This window comes from Miniopterus schreibersii (assembly GCF_964146895.1).
Source record: "Miniopterus schreibersii genome assembly, chromosome: 9".
Classification (NCBI taxonomy): domain Eukaryota; kingdom Metazoa; phylum Chordata; class Mammalia; order Chiroptera; family Miniopteridae; genus Miniopterus; species Miniopterus schreibersii.
In genome coordinates, this window is record NC_138118.1 from 1,165,749 (window position 1) to 1,188,996 (window position 23,248).

A 23,248-nucleotide genomic window follows, 5' to 3' on the forward strand; every position below is an offset into this window, starting at 1 on the left:
GCGTCCCTTCTCCCAGGTCACTGGGACACAGCTTCCCCAATCCTGTGGCTCACTTTCCCCCGGGGTGCACTGAGCTGTGGCCAGAGCAGAACAGGTGGACGGCGCTGGACGGAGCCCTGGACGGCACTTGAGACCAGAGCAGCCCCCCTCTCTGTGAAAGGCAGGGAGGGGCTGAGTGACCTCCAATGCCCTTGATCCTGTTGTCTCAGGACGACCCGGCTCAGGAGGGAACGTAGAATCGGCATCCAGCCCCCAGCTGTTTTTATTAAAAAAAAAATTTTTATTGGGCCCTGGCTGGTGTGGCTCAGTGGTTAGAGCGTCAGCCCCACACTGAAGGGTCTCGGGTTCAATTCCCTGGTCAAGGGCACGTACCTGGGTTGCAGGTTCGATCCCCAGGCCCCAGTTGGGGAGCATGTGGGAGGCAACCAATCGAGGTGTCTCTCTCACATCGATGTTTCTCTCCCTCTCCCTCCCTCCCACAATCTCTAAAATTCAATGGAAAAAATATCCTCAGGATTAACAACAACAAAAATTTTTTGTTGGAACACGGCCACACTCGCTCGCCTGATTTTGCCGCCACCCCGGCCGAGAGGAGTGGCCTCGACAGAGACCTTACGACCCACAGAGCCTGAAACCCTTACTGCCGCCCTTCGCAGGAGACGCCTGACGCTCCCGGGGCCTGCGCTGGGCCGGCCGGTTGTTGGTTTTGGTGGGAGGGTGACAGTCTCCAAAGCTGACTTAGTAGGTTTCGGCGGAATGTCCGGTCATTTGCTGCGACGTGCGATGTTGGTTTGCGTCTCTGTGGGTGAAGGTGGGAGTGTCGGGGCCACAGGCCACCGATTGTTGCTCCAGGATTCGCAGCCACATGCAACCTCCCCCATCCCGCCCCCCCCCCCCGACCAGCCTGGGGGAGTCCTTGAGGCCCCTGTGTCTGTTCGGAAGGGGTGGCCCTGTCCTCAGCCTTGAGAGAAACAAGGGGGACAGCAGACAGCTGGGGACACGGAGGTGGGGGGGTGACCTCACACTGTCCAGCCTCCTGCAAACCGAGGTCCCCAACGGGATGCCGGCTGAACACAGTAACAACCAAACCCCAAGTCCAGTGCCGAATCTGACCCGTGTTTAGCTTCTTGTGACAGAAACAACCTCCAATTTTGAACAATGATTCGTAAACGAGTCGTTCTATGTTGCTTAATGTCAACATCAGAAGGTTTAAGAAAAATTGCCACGTAGAGGCCTTGCTTCGTTGGGGCCTCCTGAGTTCCTCGTGGATCCCGGCCACGTGCAGACACCGTCCTGGGCCTGCGCTGCCCTGTGGCCCCGGGAACGGGACGCGGTTCCCACCAGCACGCGGGGGAAAGAGGCTGAGCGGGGACAGGCCCCCTGTGCGAGGCCACCGGCCGGAGGCGGCAGAATGAGCCGGAACCAAGTCCGAGGGAAGACGCCCCCCGAGCCTGGGGACAAGGGCAGGAGGTGCCGGAGCCCCGAAGGCTGTTCCCCCCGAGCCCCTGGGCGGGGCTCCGTGAGCCCAGCTCCGTCTGGGTTCCTAGGTTCCCGGGCTCGCCACCCCAGCCTCTGCCAGGCGGCCTCCTCTGGGCTCCGGTGCCCAGCTGGGGAGGAGGCGATAATATCTACCCCGAGGACCCGGGGCGGCCCGCCGTGTTCTCGCCCGCAAACTGATGAAAGAGCCGCGAGTTCAAAGCCTGGGGAATGTGTAATTACTCTTTTAGCAAAACACCTCGGCGGCCCCGAGTTAGCTTTCTCCCCGAGATGCGTGTTTCTCCTCAGACGTGTGCTCGCCGCGTGAGGGGGCCCTGGGACGTCCCGTCGCCCTGGGAGCAAACGCAAGGCCCTCAGGGGGCCGGGGGGCAGCTCACGTGTTGGGCGAAACTGACCACAGAGCCCCACCCAGGGGCGCGGGGCTTTCGGGTCCAGCGGGCCGGCCCGCGCACGTTCTGGGGGCTGCTTTTAAGACCCTGCTGCCCGGAGTTTTGAGATGAAGTAAAACCCAGAGGGTGGAGGCACCTGGACCAATGGGGATTTATCCCCATTCTGCAGGTGGGTCCAGGTCCCTGGGGCTCCCCAGCCTCAGCCTGGGCCTGGGGTCCACAGGGGCTACATCCGAGCCCCCAGTGTTTGCCGTTCCCGCCACGTGCAAGTAACGGGCAAACAATCGCCAACTGCTGGGACTTGGCTCTGGTTCCAAATCCCACTGGGATAGTCCACTCTCCGCTTCGCCCCCCATTTCCCCAGTGGAAGCAGATTTGCTGAGAATCTGCTGAGAAAACACCCCCTCCCTCGAGTGTGGCTGCCCGCGTGGGCACCAGCCCGTCCCCGGCTTTCCTCACGACCTGTCGGTGCTGCTGAACCTGAGGTGCCCGGCATGAGGGACGGACACAGAGTGAAGCGGTGCCCTCCAGGGAGTGGGCGCCGTGGGCAGAGCTGGCCGAGGCGTCACGCCCAGGACGGATATGTCCATGCAGGGGAGTGACAGGTCTCCCACCGCTGGACGCTTGGCGCCTACACATTACGGGCGTCCTTGATGCTCTAGCCCCTGGATGTTATGAGGAAACCATACCCCCCTTTTCTCTGCCCTCTCGGGCAGGGGCCGGGACACAAGGAAATGAGGGGAGTGGCTCAGGTGAAACAGGTGACACATTGCTCCGAGTGACATCAACACATGCAGCCCACCTGCCCTCCAGGCCCAGGCTGGATGGGGTGAGGGGGTGACAGCGCTGTGACCCCCCCAGTTTCTTGCGGTTGTATCAGGTCTTTGGACAGTTCACAGAGAGGGCCAAGGTCGCAGTGGGCGCCCGCTGCGCAGTCCACCAACCAGCTGGTCCCCACTCTCTGCTGCTGGCCGCGAGGGCATAGGCCCCGCCCACGAGGGTGTCACCGGTAGAGACAGGGCCACGGAGGGAGGCGTGGGTGCCCCACAGGCAGGTGAGACTGGTCGGGGACGCGTCGGGTCCGCTTGTTGCTGGGACAGGAAAGGCTCCGGAAGGAAACACCATTCGCAGAGGGTCTCGGTGGGAGAACTGGGCTTTGCCAGGTGGACAGGTAAGGCCGGGTCTGTCCCAGGAGGGGCACCTGAGCACCAGTCACCTGCTATGTGCTCCACACTGTCGGGCATGGTGGGGACACAGATGCCTCAGAGGTGAGCTTGCCCAGGTTGAGGGGGACCCACAGCTGGAGTACGGTCAGCACCAGGCTGAGGGCACAGGGGTGAGGTGTCCTGGGAGCTTGGGCCCAGGGAACACAGTGCAGGTGGGGAGGCAGAGAAGCTGGAGGGTTAGTATGGATAAGGGGCCCCTGCAGAGGTGAGGGCAAGACCCTCCCTTCGGGACAGATGGAGACCCAGAGGCCACCAGCAGGTGCCTTGGCGGGGGTGGGATGTGTGGGGGTGAGGTCAGCACTCGCCCATCGGTGTCAGAAGCAACTAGGACAAGCTGGGGTCAGAGACGACAGGTTTCAGAGCTCGGGGGCAAGGTCACCCTGCGCTTCTGCAGACAGGAGCCCCGAAGCTCGCTGCTTAGGAGCCACCAGTTGGAGGCGGTGGAGCCCGGGCTTTGCCCCAACCGCTGCTCCGGGGGCCACGAGTTCAGATGTGGGGCGTTGAACTTTATGACTAACAGGTAGTAGTTGTTGACTGTTTCCTTGTCAGGCCTTGTGCTGAGCCTGTATGATGAAGACAATGGTAATTATTAATAATAATAGTAATAGTAACAGTAGCAGCTTCAACACTCATGAGTAGTTACAATGTATCCGACGCCTGTAGGAGCATTTTCATGCATGATCTCGTGTTATGAGGCTGGTGCTGTAATTATCCCCATTCTGCAGGTGGCAAAGCTGAGACACAGAGAGGCCAAGGGCTCCCCTGCGCCCGCTCATGCAGAAGAGGTGGAGCCTGGGTTCAAACTCGGGGCCTTCTGGGCGCAGGGCTCCCGCCCAACTCGGCGTGTTCCGGAGTCGGTGCACCGGGTCCTTTTAAATTAGGTTGTAATAGAATTCGTGACCCGCTGCTGAGCCCTGCGCCACCTCGCAGGGTGGGTCTCATTCTCCTAATGCCACAGGGAGAGACTGAGCCCTGGAGAGGAGACAGCCCTCCTCTCCCTGTCATCAGCCCACTGACACCAAGTCCGGGGTCCTCCCGACAGGGCTTTTCTCAGACACACTGGGGATCCCACCAAAGATCCCCACCTGGGGAGCGAAATGCTTGACGTCCCATTTTAAAGTCCCTGCCTATTGGCGCTGTGCCGGGGACACTCACCCCCTGCCTCCTGGGTGGCATCGGGCAAATCTGTGGAGAAAAACAGGAAACCGGGGAGGCAGCTTCCACTGCCTCTCACCCCGTAGCCCTGGGTCAGAGGCTCCCAGGATCAAATGAGAGATTCTGCAACAGCGCCCTGATTATTGTTATTATTATTGGGTAATAATCATCTCTGTGAGCAGCAGCAAGCGCTCTAATGATAGATTCCTAAGTGTTGGTGAGGTTTGCTTGCCGTATTTCCTTTCATCTCGGGATATCAAAGTTCCCTGCAAATATTAATTAAGCCTGGGAAATAAATACCATCACGTCAGTGTCGGGAAGGGGGAAACTGAGGTAGCGTGAGGTTAGGTGCTTTCTGATGGACCACCCAGACACAGGGATCAAATGAAGAGGCGAGGTTTTCCCCCCAAAACGGTGTTTTCTTCCAAACTCTTTGGCTGGAATATTTCTGTGAAATTCCTGTAAGCACCGAGTTTGCACCTAAGAGGTGATGGGAGCCATCTGATAAATACTCAGGTCCTCTCCACATTATATATATGTATATATATATATATATATGGTCCCCCAAAAATGTACACACACTTTAACAGCTGATAACTCACTTAATTTTCACTGATTTTCAGGTTTAACTGAGTTAAAATAATGGGTGAAGCCAGACTAAGCTTCGAACAAAGAAAATTTATCCTAAAGTGCCATTAGACTTTTATTTTATGGGGACACATAAAAGGTAAAGTTCACGGGACAAAACCAGCGACGGCAGACGCACTGAGGGCGCACAGATATGGCACGAAACGACCCTGGGTGTTTGCGGTCCCGTCGCTTCGCGTTACCAGCAGGGCCTGGGCCAGCACGGCCATCGGTTTGAAAACAGGTGCTGACGAAAAAAAGTTACTCATTTCTGTAGATTCTTTTAAACTTTGAAAACTAAACACTGACTTTATAATCATTCAACGTGTGTGTACATTTTGGGGGGACACCCTGTAGAGGCAGAGGCGGCCAAGGTAATGCATGAAGTATCTGATCACTCACCAAAGCTACTGTCGCCAAAGCAGAGCAGGGGACCCCACAGCGCGGGGACCCCGAGGGACGCCCCTCAGACCACAGGCAGGGTCGGGGTCCGGGAGGAGCAGCGACGAGAGGGCTTCCCAGGGAAAGAAGTAAGAACAGCAGCAGCCTTGGCCGCAGTGCCTGGTGGATGGGGCGTCGGCCCGCACGCCCGGGTTGCGGGTTCGATTCCCGTCTCCCAAACCTCTTGCCGCCGGCCCTCCTGCCTCCGGTACGATCACAGGGACACACGTGTGGTTTTAAGATCAGCTGCTTCCAGGGACCTGCAGCTATCACGAGGGCCGTGAAGACTGAGGGCTGGCCCCGGGCGAGTCCTTGGGGTCCCACCTGCAGGTCAAGGCTAACATCTCGCTTTTTTGTTGTTGTTAATCCTGACCCAAGGCTATTTTTCCGTTGATTTTTTGAGAGAGTGGAAGTGAGGGAGGGAGGGGGGAGAGAGGGAAAGAAACATCGGTGTGAGAGAGGCACCTGCAACCCAGGCAAGTGCCCTTGACCCGGAATCGAACCCCAGCCCCCTGGGAGCACAGGCTGGCGCTTTAACCACTGAGCCACACCGGCCAGGGCTTCAGACGTCTGGTCAGCGACGCGGCTGGACCAACTCACACAGATATTTAGACACATGTGACAACTACTATGCTGTAGGTTTTGCGAAGAGCATTTCCCTTTCGTGAAAATCCCGTGTGCTCCTCGGCAACAACCCAGTGGTCGGGAAGCGGGACGTTCCCAGGGGAGGTGTCCTCGGGCTGACGGGCCTGTGCCGCTGACCCGTCCACAGGTGTTACAGGCTGTGGGAGCCACGGCGCCTTGGCCTGCGGGCTCCCACCTGCCAGATGGGCAGGAGCTGGCGTCGAGGTGAAAGTCGTGAGCTGTTCCGTGAGGACGCCCACACCCCTCCACCCGGCCCCATCTGCGACCCTGGCACCTGGCTCCCAACACCAGCATTCCCACCACCATCGGATTGCGGACTCCGGGAAAGGACAGCCACCCCCCCTCCCCATCCCGCGCCTCCCCTTTGTGGCCTGTGGCCTGCGATCCCGGGGAACTCTCCTCCCCCGGACCACATTCCCAAATGCCCACAGGCTTGGGCCGTGAGCTCATGCACCCTCGGGCACTCAGAATAACATGCCTCTCTCCCCTGGGCATTGTCCTGAGACAAAGGCTCCTGCCCTCGGCCCTGAGCTGCTGAGCGAGCCAGGTCCTGGGGCCGCCCGCCTCCCTCGGCCTCCTGGGCATCGCGCTCGCCCGGCTCCCCCAGAGGCCGCCCCTCCCAGGCGAGCCCTGGGTGCCCGCGCTGCCTGGGCCATCTCTCGGGTCCCTGCTTCGCCCTTTAATCTCCGCTAACCTTCCTCCTCCGCTTTGTAGCCGCGGCCAAGCCGCTCACGAAACGTGTTTTCATGTTCCTCTCTCCAGGCCCAGCGGTTGGCTTGGGGCCTCCACGTGCTCAGCTGGGCCTCCCATCGGCCGGTGGACAGGTGGGCGTGTCTCGGGGGTCAGCAGGACCACACGTCACCACGACTCACTTGTCACACGGGGGACGTGTCCCCAGGGCCCATTCAGGCTTTTCCCATCCGTTTCTCCCTGGTGCCCCCCCCCACCCATAGATCTGAGACAACTGGTGGACCGGCTCCCAGCAGTGGGCCGGGTCTTATCTCCAGGGAGCAAGTGGGAGGAAGCTGCCACCTCCCTGTGGGTGTGGAGGGGCCTGGACCAGGTGCCCCTGTGCCCCAGGCCCCAGGGTGCATCTGAAAGTCTCTGACAAAAGGAAACCGTCCAGGCGTGGGGAGCTCCTCAGGCCATAGTCAGCCAATTAAGGACTGAAATACAGTTACCAGCCCAGCCCTGGCGGGAACCCCAACACTGGGGCTCAGGCGGGGGAGGGGAGCATCGAGATTAGTCCAGGGTGCGGGCTCTGCCTGAGGGGGAGCCTCAGTGGCCCCACCAGTGGCATCCAGATCCCTGGGCGAGGGGCCCAGCAAGGACAGGGCGCTCTAGGAGGGGACAGCGCTAGACACAAGCCGCCCGCACCCCAGGGTGGCCAGACCTGAGCAAATTGCTTTGCAGGGAGCCCAAATTGCGCATACATTAGTTTCAGCTCTCGAGAAATCAGTTGATTTCCCCTCTTTCAATCAATCAGACCCCACAATGGCAATCTGCACGCTCTCTGTCTGGCCTCCGTCTGGCTCCCTGCCCGGCAATCACTCATCTGCACCCTAATCCACGGCAATTCACCCTCCGCGCTCGAGTGGCACGCTCTGATCTCGAGAGTCCTGTTTATCTCCCGCACGTTCTTGCCCCTGCCTCTGCCAGGCCCCAGGCGCACCTACCCCCATCTCCACACCTACACTCAGCCTGGCCATGGGGGAGGTGCAGGTCCTGGAACAGAGGAAGGAAGATGGTGGGATGACCCCTCTCCTGTCTCCACGATGCATTTCACAGCCCTCTCCACGGCGAGGGACTAAGAAACAGCCCTGGCAGTCCCATGGTATCCAGTCCGGCAGCTGCTCACCTGCACTGTCCACACCTGCACCATGCATATGTACACTGTGCTCACCTGCACCATGCTCACCTGTACTATGCTCACCTGCACTATGCTCACCTGCACCGTGCTCACCTGCACCATGCTCACCTGCACTATCCACACCTGCATTGTGCAGGGTGTTGTAGGGGTGGAGGTGATGACACCTGGGCCCACCCTCGGGGAGTTTATAGTCTTCGGGGGGATATTAAAAGTCCACATGTCTATCCTGCCTCCTGGAATTCTGTGTTTTCCATTTCATGGGACATACTTATTCATGTTGATCTGAAGTTCACAGTTACCTGGATGTCCTCAGTTTACCTGGAACCCCACATGGAAGAGACTCCAGAATCACACTGATGGGACAGTCGAGGAAGAGAGTGACAACAGAGGGTCAGAAAGGCCTGGGGGACAACCCACCAGAGTCACTGAAATATGTCATTCATTCTAAGGGGTTTTCTCCACCTGCTCACCTAGGTCCAAGCAGCTCTTTAGGAAGACGTGGAGACGCACCTGAGGTTGAAGGAAGGCCGAGAGGAGGCACCACCTGACACGAGCCTTGATTTCCGAGAGTGAGGCCATCGGGAACTTACTCTTTCAGGGCGTTTGAAGGTAAATCGATCTAAATTTTAGGTGTTACTTTCCTTCCTGAAATTCGAGACATCTTATCAATGTGGTAACATTTCTTATTGCAGGTCTGGTCTGATCTGAACTTACTGCCTCTAATAAAAATGCATAAATACATTTGCTAGGCCTCTGAGGAAAGACCAGCTTGTTTTGCCGTAGTGACACTCTTCTTATTTCATCGTGGTTCTTGAGGCCTCCTGATCAATCAGCAAAATACTGATTATTGTTACTTCTCTTTCTCCTTATAATTTCCCACGACTTTGTACATGGAAAAAGTGCCCCAGGATCACAGCCACAGTGAGAAGGCAGAGCCAGCCTGAAGAATTCCTTCTTGGTAATAAGTGACCCATTAAATACCACTGAAGCCGTTCTCCTTGTAAAACGTATGTCAACATTATCTCAGATACTTTTCATAAAGCACCAGCAGTAAGACATTAAAAATGACAAAAATGCCTTTAATCTGTTAGGAAATGTGATCACCCGCGATACCATTTGCTGCACAGTGAGACAGACTGGGCACCCAGCTGGCGGCTCCTCAGTGGGGCACAGACAGTTCTTCCCAATAGATCATCGATAATAGTGGGGTCACCCTCCCTTCGATGAAGAGAAATTCCCTGCTCGTGGATCTAACACAGGAGGGATGTCACAGCATCTCCCCTTCTTTTAGGAAGAACAAACGCCCCGGGTTTTAGAAGTCGAGAGACATCCATTAGTCAGTCAACAACTACTGCTTTGAAGAACCAGAGAGGGCGAGGGAGAGAGGGAGCTGTTCACTTTGGAAGTCTGACTCTTCCTCTGTCCCCAAGTCAACAAATGTGCGAACATGGTCCTTGAATCCATTAGCATGCCTGTCATTTCACAAGTGTTCCTGGGAAGCAGTGGCCATACAGGAAACAGGCCACAGAAGTCCCACGCGGACCACGGGAAAGTCCCCACATGGACCACAGAGGTCCCTCTGGTCACGTGGGAGCACGAACGCCGAGGGAAGGGGAGGGAAGGAAGAGGCAGACACTGACCCGGGCACTGACGGTGACTGACGGCTCTTAGCCGCTCCCATCATTTCCCTGGATAACAGGCAGGTACATTGAGCAGCAGTCGATCTAAATTAGAAAGTGAAACCTGGAGAGGTATTGACAATGTGCTTATTCCAGACTAAAAAGTCAGTGTGTTTCATTTACTAGGCAGAGTTTAAGGATGGTGTGCTAAGCCTGTGGTCCACCCCAGTACATCTGATGCTTAGACACCCCTCAAAGGTACCGTGGCTCGTGTCAGTCCATTTTTAAGGTTTTAAAAAATGGTGGTGAAAACACATCTAATATTTATCATCATAACCACTTTTAAGTGTATAGGCCAGTAGTTGCGACAGCTGGGATTGTTTTTCTGAGTACACTTAAAAGTGAAAGTTCACGTGGTATTTTTTTTATATTGTTATTCCAAGTCCATGTTTAGTCTGCAACATATTCCAATTGTCTTTTGCTATTTTAATTGCACACAAAGGAAGGTGAGCCTGGACACAGAGCCAGTGGTTATAAAACACGCTGGCTGCCACCTCCCACCAGCCTGTCAGATGTTGCTACATTGTTACCAGTCCTTGTTTCAGTTGCTACATTGTCACCAGTCCTTGTTTCAGTTGCTACATTGTTACCAGTCCTTGTTTCAGTTGCGTCTCTAAGGCGACTGGGGAGGCTGGCTCGGTTTTAATTGGAGTCCTTGTTTCCTTGTCGCCTCTGGAAAACATCCCTTCTGCGAGGCCCGCTTAGTTATCTCCCACAGAGTTAACCGGTCACGAAACCCTTCCCAGAAGAGCTTTGCTTGTCAGTTATTCACAGAGAGAATTCCCTGGCGCTGGTCAAGGCAGGTTCGCGCCCCGCTTTTACGAAACTTCACAAAAGACGTCTTAATGATGTCAAAACAGCGTGCGTGTTTCTCACCTCCGGACAGGGCACGTTGAAGAGGATCTTTTTCTCCCTTTCCTAATAGCCGGTCTTTCCAAAGCATCCAGCCCCTGCTCCGTGGTAAGTGGGCCTCGCAAATCCCCACAAGTATGGGTGGCTTTGATGACCGGGCTCCGAGCGGCGGCGCGAACGGGAGTCCCCGTCCCAGCAGGAATGCATTGATGAGCATGCAGCGCTCAAGTCTGTTTTGATTTCTCGTTTTATGGAAAATGCAGGGGTAATCCCTTTAGAATTCCCCTCGGCTTAAACCTCGGAGACTGTTCACGCCGCCTCTTCACGTCTCAAGAGCACTCTCGTGGCATAAGCCCCGCATTCAACAGGTAAAGCCCGCTCTGTTCCATAGACGCGGCTGGAAGTAATGCGAAATTAAAGATTTAACCTTCCGGGGCCAGCTCGGCCTTTCCTTCGTCCGTCACAAAGGATCGGGGGACGCCTAGCGCCTTTTCAGTGGGGAAAGGAGTCTGTGATTGGCAGGCCTGGCCGCATTGATCCCCGAAACTATGTTGCTAAAATTTTTATTAATGCAATTAGGCAGCGAGGCTGCAGCTCAGCCCGAACGTTGGGGGAGGTTTCGTTTCATGATGAAGATGGCTTCTATTATTAACCTAGCTGACAGGACGGATGTGCAGAGGGGCAAGGAGTCAGGCTTGGTGACAAATGAAGGACCCGTTTTCCTGCTCCTGAGAAACCCTGACTCCGCCAGCGCGGATTCCAAGTGGCGGCCACAGCAGCGCCGATGCAAGAGGGGAGGTTAGTTACTCAAGCAGTTGGCCCGACTGGATGTGCCCCTTGTGAATTCTATCCCCAATATCAGACTTCTAACTAGATATTCTCAGGCTAGTCTGTAATCTGAATGTTAAGACAAAAGCAAACCAGGACCCAGCCAAGCAGGCTGACAGGTGTACAAAGGGCCCTGCGAGTGACAGACTTGGCTCCCCAGGGACATCTTGAACCCTTTGGGACAGCATGGGGGGACCTGGAGAGGATCACGCTAAGTGAAATAAGCCAGTCAGAGAAAGACAAGTATCGCAGGACCTCACTCATAGGTGGAATCTAATGAACAAAATAAACCGATGAACAAAACAGATCCAGAGACATGGAAGCATGGAGCAGACTGAGGGCTCTCAGAGGGAAGGGGAGAGGGGAGGGCGGGAGGGACCTATATGCATATATGTGTAACCCGTGGACAGACAATAGTGTGGTGAAGGCCTGGGGGGGGGGAGGCGGGAGCAGGGTGGAGGGATCAATGGGGGGAAAAAGAGGAACATCTGTAATATTTGCAACAATAAAGATAAATTTTTTAAAAAAGAAAATAAAAGATGTAACTAACTCAGCTCCTCTGTGTTCAGTGCCACTACTTCCCCCCACATGGCCTCCTTCCATTTGTCTCTTTATCTTTCCTCCAGGCTCCTCCCCTTCTTCTCTGCTCAGACCTGCTCCCCCCTCCCACAAAGCTCCCTAGCTCTCTTTTTTTTTTCCCAGGGCCCCACCTCCAACAAACTATTTTTATTTAATTCATTCCATGCTACAGACACTTACCATGTTACTTTTCCCAAAAACATTTTCCTTTTCAGAGAGAACACAGAACACAAGCAAAGGAATGAAACACTAATGGTGAAATTTGAAGACTCCGTCGGTGAACTTTTGGATGGAAAGATGTTCCTTTGCCATCCTCCCAGTGTTGTTCCAGGTGAGTGAAGGTCTGTTTTGCTTCCCCATGAAGCCAGCCCCACCCCGCGCGCACCCTTGACATACCTACGTTTGTGGTTTAGGTTGACGTAGAAAGTATCTTCTGTCTCTCAGATATCTTGAACCAAGAATGGGCGTCTACCTGTCGTGTCACCATTATCACTCAATACTGTGATCCCCCTCCTTTCTCTGAGAGCAATGGCTGAGGACCCACCAGCTGCCTCAGCAGCAGACGTGCAGTCACTGGGAAGCACTCTGGTGGCCAGTGTTACCTGTGCACCAGGTGGCCGAGCCCGGCCATCACGCAGGCTCCTGAGGCACCCGGTGACCAAGATGCAGGGAGCAGGGGGGAGGCGCTGCCCTGGAGCAGAGAGACGTGGACGGCCAGCCTCGGGTGTCCGGGCACAGACCTGTGCCGAGCACCCCCCCCCCCCGATCAGAACGAGGCCGGGGAGTGAAAATGAGAGGGAGTCAGATTCCAGCTCAACATGAGAAAGACTCTTCCAGCATCTGGAGCTAGAAATGGAATGACTTCAAGCAGCCCGGCCAGGGTGGCTCAGCTGGCTGGGGGTTGTCCTTGCACCGGAAGGTCGCCGGTTTGATTCCAGGTTGGGGCACATACCTGGGTTTGAGGCTCAGTCCCCAGGAGGGGGCATGCAGGAGGCGGTTGATCAGTGTTTCTCTCCCTGTTTCTTCCTCTCTCTGTAAAATATCAATATAAATATATTTTTAAAAATATTTCAAGCAGGCGCTGTCTGGATTGGCTGCCATATTTCATACAGACTAGACTCCAGGTCACATGTAGACAAATCTCTAAAATCCCTCCACCCTGGGCAACATCGATGACGGTTGGGTTCATGGTCTAAAATCCAGCCTACACCAAACATATTAGCTGTTTCTTAAGGGCATGAAAAATTATTATGTGGGGAGTATTTTTTACTACTTTTTAGCTTCAGAGTATTGTTGTGGTTGGTAACCCCCACGTCAGGATATTTTTTCCATTGGTTTTTAGAGAGAGGAAGGGAGAGAGGGAGAGAGAGAAACATCAATGTGAGAGAGACACATCGATTGGTTGCTTCCCGCACTCGCCCCGACCAGGAATCGAACCCAAGACCCATTGGTGTGCAGGCCAATGCTCTAACCACTGAGCCACACCAGCCAGGGCCAGAGTAATTATTATTATTTTTTAAATATATCTTTATTGATTTCAGAGAGAGGAAGGGAGAGGGAGAGAAAGATAGAAGCATCAATGATGAGAGTCATTGATCAGCTGCCTCCCGCATGCCCCTGACTGGGGATCGAGCCCACAACCCGAGCATGTGCCCCGACCGGGAATCGAACCGAGATCTCCTGGATCCTAGGTCGATGCTCAACCGCTGAGCCACGCCCGGCCGGGCCAGAGTAATTATTTTTTTAAAAACAATCGAAGTTACAGAACTATTACCATTTTTTACTTTATTTTCATTTCCATCTAATTTTTCCCTCAATGTCATATCCACATCTCCTTGACATCTCAAGAAATAAATAATAGGCCTAATGGTTTTCCAAAGTGAGGGTTTATTGAATTACATATTTTCTAATACGATATGCCCGCGACGGAACCTTATGTAGGACAGTTACGCACGCTGAGTTCGCTTCAGAATTCAAATATATTTTGAGCTCACAACATGGGAGTTTTGCCAAGAGGAATCCAGAGAAAGAAAAGCCTGACACTGCGGCCTTGCCGGATGTTTTCTTAAACGCTTGCACCCCAGTCCCTTGGTAAAAGAGCCTGGTGAAGGGAGACCTGAAATTTCCAGAACCTGACTTTGCGCGCGATCCCGCCTCCCGACTAAGGCTGCTGACTGTCCAGGCGAGAGGCAGGTGTCGGGTGGAGAGTTGTTCGCTTACTTGCCTTTCAGGAGTTGACGTTCGTCTCTGATTGAGAGGCGGGTACAAGAAACACGGGGAAACTTGGCTGATCAGTCGCTTGGGTGTTTCGGTTTTTCCATTCATGGAAATTCTACTCTACACGCAAGACTTTAGGCTTTATTTTAAAAGATAAAGTCAGCCCTGGCCGGTGGTCTCCGTGGTTAGAGCGTCGGCCCGAGCACCAAAGGGTCTCGGGTTCGACTCCTGGCCAAGGGCATGTACCTGGGTTGCAGGTTGGATCCCCGGCCCTGGTCGGGGCTCATGCGGGAGGCAGCCCATCGGTGTGTCTCTCTCACATCAACGTTTCTCTCTCTCTCTCTCCCCCTCTCCCTTCCACTCTCTCGAAAAATCAGTGGGGCAAAAAATAGAAGATAAAGATCCATATCATAATCTGTGCAAGCTGAAGGAGGTGGACCGACAGTGATGGCCACCCCGGGTCCGTTTTCACACACACGTCTGTTAATTCTGTGATACCGGCTGCCTTCTGACCAGACGAGCCGTGAACACTGGTCTGCGGTTTATTTTCCGGTTTCTCTGTGACCTTCCTGCAGCGATGACCTTCTGCTTTGTGCCCTTCAATTCTAGAAAACACCTGATTTCGGTCATCGATACCGTGTCCTGAGTATAAAATCATTACGTCCCCTATTTCAGAGAATTCATGTAGTGGACCGTTGTTCATCTGTGGGGGGGAAAGAAGGCCCAGTTGGAAGAACCGGGCATCGGGGAGCAAAACGGAAGAAGAATTTATTTGGTTCAGGAAGTCAGGGTGAGCAGGGACGTCCCCCCGGTCGCACTGTCTTTTGACAAATCTGTGTCAACGGCTCCCTGCGAAGGCCTCTCCGATGTGCCATCAATATCCTCTGTTTCCTGCCGGCCAGGGTCCAGCTCCCAACGCAAGGTCACTCGTTTGAAGTTACGTCTCATTTCTGCTTGATGGATGGACATGTTTGAATGGACAGGACGTTCCGTCCCCCAAGTAGAGATAACATACATAGATAATGTTTGCAAAGGCTGGAGGCAGGGACCCACCCACACGGGCATTGAGCTTGCTTTCTCTGGGGCTGTTTTATAGCTTAATCAGTAAAGGCTTCATGAGACAATGCAATTGTGCTAAAAAAAACTTTTTCCAGCTTTATAAGTCAGAGAAATTAATCAAATTAAAATCGTCTTGAGAAAGCTCCCAGTGGGATTCCATCCAGGTGCCCGGCGAGATCTCGGCCTGGTCGATGGCAGTGTGCCGGGGGCCTGTCCTTGCTGCCGTCGGTGGGCGCCGACCGAGGCTGGCGTCCGCGCCCAGGGGGGCTGCCTCCGAGACCTGCTGAGGAATAACCGGCCATTGTAATATTAATAATGCAAATTTGAGTAAGTCCAAGATGAAAGGGCAGCTGTGTGAACATGGAACCACCTTTGGATAACAGATGTGACTTTTAGGAACAGCCGGGAGCTGTGCACCAGCGACCGTGAAACATTGTTGTCCTTGCTGATACGATGGCTAGAAGGAGAGAGAAACGTATCGTCTGACTGCATTTCTCTGGTTGCTCAGGAGGCTTAAGATGTTTTTGGCTTTTACTGACCGTGTATATTTCGTGTGTGTGTGAATTGTCTTTATATGTCTTTTGACTGTTGTTGCCTCCTCATGTCTTTTATATAGGGAGGCTCTTGATCTTTCGTAACACGTTTCATTTACTTAACCAGACTTACTTGTGCATTTTGTTATGTGGACTTTTGTTGTTAATTCTCACCCGAGAGTAGTTTCTCCGTTGACTTCTAGGGAGAGTGGAAGGGGAGGGGAGAGGGGGAGAGAGAGGAACATCGATGTGAAAGAGACACATCGACTGGCTGCCTCTCGAACACGCCCCGACCAGGGTCGGGGATCGAACCTGCAGCCCAGGTACGTGCCCTTGACCGGGACTCGAACCCGAGACCCTTCGATTCAGTGCCCGGGCCAACGCTCTAACCACTGAGCAACACCAGCCAGGGCATTACATGCACTTTTATTCGTTGACGACTATATCACGGATCTGTTGTCAGTGCCAACAAATACAGACACACATGACCATCTCGGGCTACTTCCTGCTGCCCCAGTTTAAACAGTTGGGCTTCTAAGCTGCTTGCAGTTTTTGGCTCCGTTATAAACGCTAACTGGCAAACACTGAGTGCCCATATTGATGAGCACTTTCCTGGTCCTCTCCCGTAGCCTGGGAAGTGGGGCTGCCAGGCTAATTTTAGATTCCGGCGCATCGACCAGACGGTCTTCTCAACAGGCCGACCCGGGTGACACTCTCGGCCACGATACGGGAGGGACCGTCTGCCCCGTGTGCACTGCGGCCGAACACTCTCAGCCCTTTCGTTTCCTTCCAACGCCGAGAAACCAACACAGTCGTCGTCTTATTGTTCCGGGGGGTCAGAAGTCCTGGAATCAAGGTGACGGCAGGGCCCTGGTTCTTCTGGGGGCTCCAGGCACTTTCCAGAGAGGCGTCCACGTTCCATGGTTCATCACGGCTTCCTCCATCGCTAATCAACAGTCTAGTCTCTCTCTCTGTCTCTCTGTCTCTGTCTCTCTGTCTCTCTCTGTCTCTGTCTTTCTGTCTCTGTCTCTCTGTCTCTGTCTCTCTGTCTCTCTGTGTCTCTGTCTTTCTGTCTCTGTCTCTCTGTGTCTCTGTCTTTCTGTCTCTGTCTCTCTGTCTCTCTGTCTCTCTGTCTCTGTCTCTGTATCTCTCTCTGTCTCTCTGTCTCTATCTCTCTGTCTCTATCTCTCTCATCTCTGCTCCCACTGTTACTTCTCTCTTTCCGTCCCTGACACTCCTGCCTCCGGTTTACAAAGACCCTTGAGCTCACATGGCCCTGACCAGATAATCCAGGACGGTCTCCCACCTCCAGCTCCTCAGTCCCGTCTGCAACACCATCTTCACGCGACGTTCTCCCTCCGTGTGCGTCAGTCTCTGTGTCCAATTTTACCATTTTAAAGGAGACATCAGTGGGATTGAACTAGGGGCCACCGCAATGCCTTTATTAACATGGTCATCTGCAGGGTCCCCGTTTCCAAGTAAGGTCGCCGTACAGGGGCTAGGATTTCCACACGGGAATTTTGGGGTGATACAGTTCAGCCCGTACTCCTTTGTGATATTTATAACTCCAGTTCATTTTCTTACTTCACTGCTTTGCTTGGACTTTGAGGATGATTGTGGGCGACAGTTATTGCAGCAGCAACCTTTCCGCTGTCACCATGCAGGTGGATGGGACACCTCGCGTACCGTAGGCTTCCAGCCGTCGCTACAGGCGCCTCTCCCGGATGGCGGAGACCTATTCCTAGTTTACTGAGAGGGTTTTCCCTTCGTTTTAATCAGGAATGGATGTTTTTCATCAGCGCATTTAATACATCGACTGAGTTTATGACTCGTATTTTCGAAATGTCTGTATGTTGAATTACATTCACATTTAACCAAAAATAGAACCGGTCTTGCCTCAGAAACATAAAGTGCATCTTGCTCCTTACCTGCTGTTCTCCCGGGATCACCCGGAGTTCACCGTTAGCAACACTTCACTTGAGATTTTTGCATCCTGGTGTTGACGGAGGCACCAGGGACGCGACGGTGCCTCCAGGGCCCTCTGTCTGTGGTCTGCCTTCCAGGACCCCGTTCCCTGCCCATCGGGGCCCCTGCAGTGTCGCCCTCCTGTCCTTTCCTGACCATGGGAAGCCCAAAGGCGGGGCAGCAATCACCTGTGACCGGGCTGACGACAGTGACGACAGTGACAGTGACTAACCCTCAGCCCTGTTCCCCTCCCACCAGCTCTGCTCTCCCTCTAGTCCCTGGGACACCCTCCCCGAGGACACCGCACGGCCCCTCAGTGAAGGACACGTGGGAGGTCAAGGGGACCAGCGGGGCTGTGAGCAGTCAGGGTGCAGAGACGGAAAAGCCAGGGCCACGGCATGCTCCATGGGGAGGCGAGGACGCGCTCCCGGGGCCGCGAGCAGCCGGGGCTGGGACCACAGTGCGACAGGGGCTGGGACGGGAACCTTGACTCGCCTCCTGCACCTCTTGGCCACGCTCAGCTGGGCACAGAGGAGGCTGCTGGCGACGCAGTCCCTGGTGGGGTGGCCCTGGGTACCTGGCAGTCAGTGGCCGGAGCCCGCATGTATCTCCTGGCCCACCTTCTGGAGCCCTGGGCTCTGTCTGCCTCCCTGGCCACTTGCTGGCTCTGGGCGAGCTATACGAGAGCCGTGCGGTGCCCTGATGGCCACGCACACCCTCTGCTCGCAGGGCCCTGGCACTCGGCCGACTTCACGTGGACGACACGCTCCCCACCTGCCGCCACCTGCGCCTGTCACTTCACAGCTCACCTCCCCGCTAAGTGGTCATCCAGCAAATTGGCCTGAGGTGTGCTGGCCATGTGGCGGCCATTTAACAGGCCACCGACCACTGTTTAGTGAAGGGCCAGCCATCCGCAGCAGCCAGGAGCTGCAGGGACGTGCGGGTGAGACTGGAGGCGGAGGCCCAGGTCGTCCTCCATCAGAAGCGAAAGGCTGCTCTGGGTCACGGTGCAGAGACTCAGAGCCGCTGCCTCCCCATCAGCGGCGAGAGGAGCACAGGCCACCCCAAGGGGCCCGGTGTCCGGGCACAGTGTCCAGCCCCACCCCCAGAGGGCTAATAACCTGGGATGTTGGAAATTGCTTTTAAAAATAACACAAACTCTTGCCCTGGCCAGTTTTGGCTCAGTGGTTAGCGGGTCGGCCTGCAGACTGAAGGGTCCCGGGTTCAGTTCCAGCCAAGGGCATGTACCTGGGTTGCAGGCTCGATCCCAGGCCCTGGTCGGGAGGTGTTCAGGAGGCAACCAATGGACGTGTCTCTCTCACATCGATGTCTCTCTTTCTCTCCTCCTTTTCTCTCCTCTACTGTCTCTTAAAAAAAAACCACAAAGTCAATGGGAAAAATATCCTCAGATGAGAATTAACAAAAAATTTTTTTTTAATTTTAAAAAATGACACAAACTCTAAATGCAAAATTAACTACGAAAGTGAATCTTCATTCAGAATGAGAAAAGACTCAACAGATTGCAAGCTTTTTAAAGTTAACAGACACACCAGACACCACAAAGGGAGAGCCGCGTATTTTTTAACGAACCCAGCACCCACCTCAATAGCACTTTTTCCTGCACCATCAACCGTTTGAAACTGCCCGTCTTCAGTCTTTCGATTCTCTCTGCACCTTCTGCTGGGACCATCGCTTCCCCTTGTATTGTCATCTTATCACGGTCGATACGGAAAAAATACAAAACCTTCAGGAGTCTCAGGAGGCAGGGGAGCGGTTCGGAAGCGCTTTAGACTCGCGGCCGTGCTCCGGGGGCTGTTTGATCGGGCGAGTGAACTGGTTATTGACTTGGTTATGTTTATGAGCTTGGTCATGGGAGTCTCATTTCTGCAAATCGTCTCGCTGTGTGGGTGGCGATTTTGTGTCCACTTTGTGGAAAAAAAGCCGGGATGCGACGCATCCGCCACGCTAGGACGTCACCCGATGCGTTAAAAAGCCAAAAACGTGCCGCACCCCACGGCCAACAGCTCCCAGCTTATTCTGTTTCACACAGTTCGCAACAAAGTAGCCATCAGAGTGGGTAAGTGTATTCTTCTCATTTCCACCCACCTCCCCGATCGTCAGGCTACAATGTTACAAGCCTGGCGACTGGGACAATTTTCCGTAGACTGGCTTTTGCTCCATATGTTCTGAACCTTGTTTCTCCGCCAGGTCCTCTGGTGCAGACGTTGGGGACACCTGGCGGGACTGGGGAACCTCCCGCCCTGCCCGTCACGGGGCTGTCACCTGATGCCACGCAGTGGGCAGTATCCCTGGAAGCGGTTCCTACGCCACAGCCAGGAAGAGGCGGGAACAGGTGCAATTGATTTTAACACTATATCTCATGAACCCGATATGTCTCGTATTATTATTTCAAAATGGAATTCATTTTTTTTAAATTAAGAATAAGATATTTTTGCATTTTTATTTCCATAATAAGTCTTTAAGCTCCATTGTGAGCTTTATACTGAGAACACATCTCCTCTCAGACCAACCACAGCCCGAGTGCGCTCAGCGGCTGCCTGGACGGTGGCTGGGTAACGGGGCCGCTGCGGACCCTCCTCCGGGAACACGCTCAACGAGCTGCCTCGGGTCGGTGCCTGGGACCCCAGGATGTGAACCCACACGGTCCACAACCAAATAACACCTTGGCAGCCAGTGACAGCTCTGTCACCCACAGCTTAGACATCGGAAGTCGGTGGGGACAGGGACCGTTCCTGTTCTCTCGTGCCCTTCTCTTGAATTTTGGTTGCTAAAATGTTCACAAGTGAAAGCTCCATTTCTTCTAGAATGTCTGCACCAGGTATAAAAATAAGGGTTGGCCAGGGTGTCTTAGACGGTCAGCCATCTCTCGGGCTCTCGAAGTGTTAACTCAGATGGCTTTTTAGAGACCCCGAGTGACTGCTGTCTCAGTTTTAGTTTCGAGAGATATTTGCGAGCTAGCAGTCCCCTGGATTCTATGATTACGAAAGCCCCGGGTAAGTTAAAATTCAATTTAATTCATCTCGTAATTAGGTTCACGGAAGCTCTTCTTATTCTTAATTTAGCACAGATTAATTTTCATACTCTGCTGGAGATCTCTGACATAAGGGCTTCGGATGTTATTGATTAACTTAGTTCTGACCCGGGTTTTAACTTCGGAACGCCGCGCCTCCGTAATTGGCCACGTCCTCTCCGCTTTGCGGCAAGAAACAGTGATCCCCGATTTTTTTTAACTCGCCTTTGACAGCCCTGCGAGACGTTGCGGGACATTTTGCGTATTAATTTCACCGTTGACTTCCTTTGAGCTTTCTCTTACATTCATCTTCATCTTTTTACTGATTTTACATTATGTCCGTGTCACGCGGCTGCCTCGAAGCCTTTCTAGGATGAGTCAGTATTTTAATTAATTGATTGATTCCATTTTGGTAGCATCCAAAAAGTGAGACTCTGAGTGCCTATTAAGCAGCCGAAGTATAATGTAGTTCATAAATTTCATTTCTGAGAAGCGGCAAAGTTACCCACTAGTCATATGGATTTAAAGTGACAGGTTAGAGCCCTGGCCAGTGTGGATCAGCGGTTAGAGCATCTGCCCACTCACGGAAGGGTCGTGGGTTCGATTCCCGGTCAAGAGCGTATCCCTGGGTTGCAGGTTCAGTCCCCGGGCCCCATCGGGGCTCGTGTGGGAGGCAACCAATCGACGTGTCTCTCTCACATCGATGTTTCTCTCCCTCCCTCTCCCTCCCTCCCTTCCACTCTCTCTAAAGATCAATGGAAAAAATATCCTTTGGTGAAAATTAACAACAACAACAAAAACAATAAATGGGAGACTGTTTCTCCTGTAGGTGTAACCGAGTGACCAGGGCGTCCCGCGGGGGTTTGTTTATTTCCACCGCCAGTTGCTGTCCCTCATCGCTGTCCCTGGCCCCCGTTGCCACGACATCATCACCTGCACAGGCCCCCTGAACGCCGCCGAGAGGCGCGCCCGAGGCCTGGACCGGTTATTGATACCTCAGCCCAGAGGCCCCGCGCTTGACGAGATGTGTCAGGGGAACTAATCTCCCGAGGCCGGGCTGGCAGCTGGGGGGTTGTTTTGTCTGCGGCCGGCGCGGGCGGGGTGCGGGGACCTGAAAGGCCGGCGCTCACAAAGCCCGCGACGGCCCCGTCTCCAGCACGTTCCGCCCGGACCCAGGATCCGGTTCATCTCCCATGAAACGCTTCAGGAACAGAGAGCGGGGGCCTGCGGCAAACAGGGGCCCTCGCCCGGCTCGTGTTGACAAGGGAGACAGCTCGCGGCTGAGGCCGGGGTCTGAGACGTCCGGAGAGTCAATGGTGAGGTCAGGAGATGGCCACGTTTTTGTGACACGGGACCAGGAGGACCAGACTCTTCAAATAATTCTTAGATCTGAGTATTTGGTTTACAGTCGGAGGGCGGGACGCTCAAGAAAACATCTGGTTGAGCCCTTTGTGTGCAGGTAGGTCAGGGATGGTGGCACCTAAGTAACAGAGGTTGGGGACATGTCAGTGGCTTGCTTGAGGCTGCCTAGCACCCGGGTTCGAGTCGGGGAGCCGGGACCTGCCACCTAATGCAGCGTATCAGCTGCACCTCGTATTTCCACCTAACGGAGAGGAGACGGCCATTGCTCAAGGTGGCCCACGCGGCGCACACTTCCCACGCCCTCCCCAAGGTCACACACACGGAAAGGAAGAAGTGAAACTGCAGGGGGCGCCACTGCGGACCGGAGGTTGCTGATAATTCCTGGGAGGACAGATGCATCAGCAACCAGCCCGGCAAGGAGAGACCAGAGGACGCCGCCCCCGGGGACACCCGAGATAAGCGCATGTCGCCCACAGGAGCCGCCGAGAGCTGCAGACACAGAGCCAACAGCTTTATTAATTATTACGGTTAGCTGGTTAACTCGCCTTTGTGATTTCATTGTATTCCAAACCGAATTCACCGCCTCTGCTCCGACCGGCTGTCTGGAGCCACCGCCTCCTGCCCGGGCCGCCTCCTGACAGCCTCCCCGTCTCTCCCGCTTGCCCGCGTGGCCCGTTCCCAAGCCAGCACGCAGCGCCGGGCCCTTCTTGAGGCCGGGTTGCTTCGTGGACTCTGCTCAGCTCACGCCTCCCAGTTCCCTCTGGAAAAGCCACGATTCACGGGCCCCGAGTGGCCCTCACATCCCGCACCCCCCTCACCCTCGGACACCTCCCCCCACTGTCCTCCCGCCCCCGCCCGGGCCAGCTGCCCCTGTGCGCTCAGCGTGCCGGCCGCAGGGCTGGGCCCCGCCTCTCCCTGGAACCCCCCGCGGCCGGGTGTCTGCCCCGCTAGCTCCCTCCTTCCTGCCGGCCTTGGCGCCAGTGTCCCTTCCCGTGTGGCCTCTCCCGCCACCGTCGCTCGCAGCAGCAACCCCCTGCCGTGTCCCCTTCCTTCCGAGCCAGCACCGCCGCCGAGAGGCCGAGTCGGGCGCTCGTTTCCCGCGAGCCCGCTTCGCCGCCTGTCCGTCCCCTCCCCTCAGAATGTCAGCCCCTGAAAAGCGAAGCCTTTGCCCAGTGGACCCCGAGTTCCCGGGACGCTGTCTGGCACGCGGTAGGCATCCCAGGAAACGCTTTTGGCGAGTGGATGCGCTCTCCTCGGCGTCCACGGGCCAACCTCCGAGGCCAGCCGGTCGGA

General features: G+C 54.8%; 1 long non-coding RNA gene across 1 annotated transcript in view; it reads left to right on the top strand.

Annotated features, from left to right (window-relative positions):
- The window catches only part of LOC308561704, a 192,872-nt gene extending 183,842 nt beyond the window's left edge, over positions 1–9,030 (top strand). The window contains exons 3-4 of the long non-coding RNA XR_013999545.1: positions 8,325–8,459; positions 8,751–9,030. This is a non-coding gene — a long non-coding RNA (uncharacterized lncRNA). The remainder of the gene's footprint in view (positions 1–8,324; positions 8,460–8,750) is intronic.
- The last annotated feature ends 14,218 nt before the right edge of the window (positions 9,031–23,248 follow it).